The sequence below is a fragment of the Zerene cesonia genome, chromosome 12, assembly GCF_012273895.1.
Source record: "Zerene cesonia ecotype Mississippi chromosome 12, Zerene_cesonia_1.1, whole genome shotgun sequence".
NCBI lineage: Eukaryota > Metazoa > Arthropoda > Insecta > Lepidoptera > Pieridae > Zerene > Zerene cesonia.
The window spans coordinates 2,099,821-2,104,404 of record NC_052113.1 but is presented as its reverse complement, the minus strand read 5'-3'; the positions used below and the strand labels follow the sequence as shown (position 1 = coordinate 2,104,404).

The 4,584-nt window shown below is 33.5% G+C and overlaps 1 protein-coding gene across 1 annotated transcript in view; it reads left to right on the top strand.

Moving 5' to 3' along the window:
- LOC119830637 (ribosome biogenesis protein WDR12 homolog) overlaps positions 1 to 4,584 on the top strand; it is a 205,132-nt gene that overhangs the window by 199,171 nt on the left and 1,377 nt on the right. The window lies entirely within an intron of this gene.

The following is a 4,584-nucleotide window of genomic DNA, read 5'->3' as shown; positions in this document are numbered from 1 at the left end:
CAAAGTAAATTATATCAAAAATTCAAGTTTTAATCTCAAATTCGCATTTACCCTACCCATTTTCTTGGACTATTTTTAGAACTATTTCTTGTTTTATCATTATCGACTATAAGAACGTTAATTTAAAAATGAAAAATATGACATTTTAAATGTTAAGTAGAATATTTTGTATGTACTTATTATAATCACTTACGACGAAATAAGCTTAAGATTCTGCTTTTCCAGTTTTCACTAATAATGCATCTTTTGTTTTGCTAACAGCTTACTAGTTTTTAATATTGTTCTTTGGTAATAAAGTAATTTCATGTGTTTCTGTTGAATAGATTTAGATTTACGCAAGGGTCAAAAGTTCTTCTATATGAACTTAGCTTTTCTAAATGTTTCTTAAAAAGAGTGATTACTGTACAATTGTCATAGGCAATGTAAGTAAATATTTATTCTGTTTGTCTATTTGTTTGTGTATTATTCAAGTAAAAACCACTACATAGATTATGACAAAATTTTATATAGTGAGTGACCTATATTGGGTTCAAGTTTTAAGCTACAGTTTATTTGTAAATAATATTTTAACGGTGTAATATCCAAACTTACATTCGGGGGATAGAAAGAAATAAATAGGCAAAAATGTCGTTAAATTATACGTCATTCGATATGACTTTCATAAATTATTGTAGGTTTGTAGATAGGTTTTTACTAAAATAAATACTTGACGTAATTCACGTCGTATTATAGTTATTATAAAGTAGTAGTAAAAAGGCATACTGCCACTTCTTTGAAATTAAACAAAGTAAAGAAAAATTGGATATATATAGTACTATTCTATTCGTATAATAGTAAAAATGATCAACGAGTTATTAAAACACATTTTTGTATTAATTAAATACTTGAATTTTTCTATGAAAACTGTTTTTAGACCCAAAAGTATGTCCTTTCAAAACATGCTATCTATGAATATAAAAATAATAAAAAATAACATACCCATGGCGTATATTATGAGGTACAAATATATTTCGATTCAAATTCCGTAATACAGACATGTTAAAGTTATCGCTACAAACTGTTCACTGGGTCCAATGTTTGGTTTATTAATGTGCCATGTCACTCTAAGTAATAAATCTAACCTTGAAAAATATTTAAAAGTCATCTCCTTCAAATAAAGATAAAAATTGGTACATAAAGATTTAGATAGTTTTACGCTTGTGCTTGAATATTATCTCTAAATGATTGATTAATGCCTTTTTTACATATCTGTACATATAATTATATCGTAGACGGTCAGTGTCTGTACATGGAAAATATTTGAAAAAGGAACATCATGAGGGACTTTTATTATAGCAGTTGAACCCTAAACAATCATTATTAGAATATTTGCCATAATGTCTGTTTATCTGTTTGTCTGTGCGCTTGTACAAAACTCATTGTATTCATATATTGTTGAAAGCCCCATTTCACCTGTAGCCTTATTTCATTCGTGCTTGTTTCTTGTTAATGTAGACTAAAATTATAAACCTGAAGAGTTTGTTTGTTTGAAAACACTAATCTCAGGAACTACTGGTCCGATATGAAATATTTTTTCAGTGTTAGATAGCCCATTTACTGAGGAATGCTATAGGCTATATATATACCTCGGGCGAAACGGGGGCGGACCGCTAATAAATAAAAAAGTCATGCCAGCTTAAAGAATCATGAGACAGTGCCGCGCCGCATTGTGAAGCTCAGCGATATACCGAATATAACACGTAAACCGAAGGTATGGCATAACATTTACATTTGCTTACATTTTAGAGTTTGTAAGGATGTATGTGTGTTTGTTGCTCTTTCAAGCAAAAACTACTGAACCGATTGCAATGAAATTTGGTACGTAGATAGCTGGACAACTGGAATAACATATGATGGAATAAAATATATAACTACGGGATACGGACTTACGCGGGTGAAACCGAGGGGCGCAGCTAGTAAACTATATTTGGAACAAAAGTTTAAAGCGCTTAAAAATATGGTCCTACTAATATACTAGCCACTCGTCCCGGCTTCGCCCAGATTGTCCCGGGATAAAAATAAAATAAAATATAGCCTATGACCTGTACCTATTTTAGAAATTATTTTTCCAATAAAAAGCCACGTTATCCGTGAGTGTCATATGTTATACTATTTTGTTTTTAAATCGAGTAACTACACTTGTAGTAGGTATAATTTTAAAATATAAACTATCTGCACGCCCCGGCTCCACCCGGGTAGTAATTTATCGTAATTGAAATCACATAAACTATCTTATCTTATTAGTTGGATCAAATGGCACATGGGAGCTAATTTGATTAACATCGATTGAGTAGTTTTGGAGTCCGTCGCGGACAAACAACGTGAAACGTAATTTATATATTACATTAAAATAATAATGTTTTGATACGTGCTATGGTGCAGTCAATAATCATTTTTTAACGAAAAACTAAATACATTTAAATTGTCAGAACCACACCAAATATAAATGGGACCACATGGCTGACACCAGCTATGAAATAAAAAATTATTAATAATGAGGTAACAAACACAAAGGATTTTTGCTCACCTACTATTTTTATTTATTTTTCCTGCTACTTTAAGGGTTGCCTGGTAGAGATCGCTTTTTGCTTACTTTTAATGTAATGTTCTGCTTGCTTGATTTTTCTTATAAACATTCGCACAGGAAGTGCCGCTGTGTATACACAACTCGTTTTTATGGGATTAGGAATAAGGAAATGATTGATAATTGGAAAGAAGGATTGGACTGGGATGGGTGAGGAAAAGGAGTAGTACAGGAATATATATAAGAATACAGTTCCGAATACGTTAATGTTATATTATGACAACGAAACTGCAAGTTTTCAGTAAAATAACCCTTTTTAAAGGACAATCACAATCTAATCACAATAAACTTTATAAATATCAACTAGCTACTACTTCTTTTTTAAATCTTCAATAAAAATTCCTTATTATAAGTATTATTAAACTAGAAAAAGTAATGTGTAACACAAACGTCATAATTCCAACTATCAATATTTTCCCTGTATCATGCATGGAACGTAATTATCAAAGCTCTTTACAACAGATAAGTATCTACAACAAATCTGCTTACGATAGGCATAAGGAAAAGTGGTGACACCCGCGCTCTATAGCATTTGTATTGCACACTTAAAAGTAATTCCAACATTTATTTATCAGTCATTGTTTAATATAAAATCAGTCAGCGTATTTAAATACGCTCAAACTTAAAATGGTAAGGTTTCTCAAAGGCATTCGAGACTCTGGTGATCTTTCGTGGAGGCGGACCGGTCCAGGCCACACTCATATTCCGTATCATTTTCTCTATTAGAATCTCAATCTCCAACTCAGCTATTCTTCTTCCAATACACGAGCGCACACCAAAGCCAAAGGGCTGAGTGACCATGGGATGAGTGTTGCCATGATATAATGGGTCTGACTTATCGACCAACCAACGCTCTGGTAGAAATTCTGTGGCTTTCGGATAATGTTTCTCCATTTTACTTAGTACCTCGTTCGGCGACAGGACATCAATCTGCAAACCAAAAAGATTTTGATCTAAACACTTTATAGATATAGATATAAAAAAGCAATATCAATATTGAGCACTGATATATAATTATTGAATAACAAAAAAAATTACCCCTGCAGGAATATGGTAGTTAGAAACGATATGGTCCTTTGTAGTTCTTCGAAAATTTATTGATACGACGGGTTGTAGCCTCTGTGACTCTTTTATGCATGCTTTCAAGTATTTTCTACTCGGCGATGAGGAATTGATTTCTTCGCGAAGTTTCATCTGGACGCCTGGGTTACTTGCCAGATGATACAATAGAGCCGTTACTCCGAAAGCCACCTTAAAAGTAAATCTTGCTTAAATATTGTTTCAGTCATATTACAAAACTTCAATCCTATGATTATCAAAATACTGGCTGACGCCCGCGACTTCGTTCGCGTGAACTTAGGACGTGAACAACTGGAGGATTTCAATTAAATTAGTTAGTTTAGCTTAGATATAAAGGTTAGTTTTTCATGTCTGGTCTCCAAAAGGTGGACTACGTTGACCATGAGAAAAACAGACAGTTGTCAGATCAATACCAGTGACTTAAAACGTCTGACCCTGTGACTTGTTTATTGTCATGAAAAAGCATGAAGTCACAGGAAGTTGTGTGCGCTTAAACTGAGAAGGGAATTTGTTGGAGCTGAGTGGTATACGCAGCATGAACACAGTCTTATCGGCACCCATTTTCATTAAGGATTTAATCCTTAATGTAGCTGTAATACAGCTACAATAATATTGTGAAGCGTTGACAAGGCGGGTTGCGTGAACGTGTAGGCTACTGTGTCACGAAGATAAATGGAAAAGGCGATTAACCAATATAAATAGGAGTTTATAAAAGATGATGAAAATTACTCATAATCGGCCTTACATAAATTACGTCACACAAAAGTTGGCTTTTTTTGACCCTTCCCCCTACTCACCACAGCCTGTCACATTTTAAGAAGCCCCTCCCCCTCCTCCTACTGGGGTATGGGGCAGATGATGTTCATCTGTTTCACTGATCG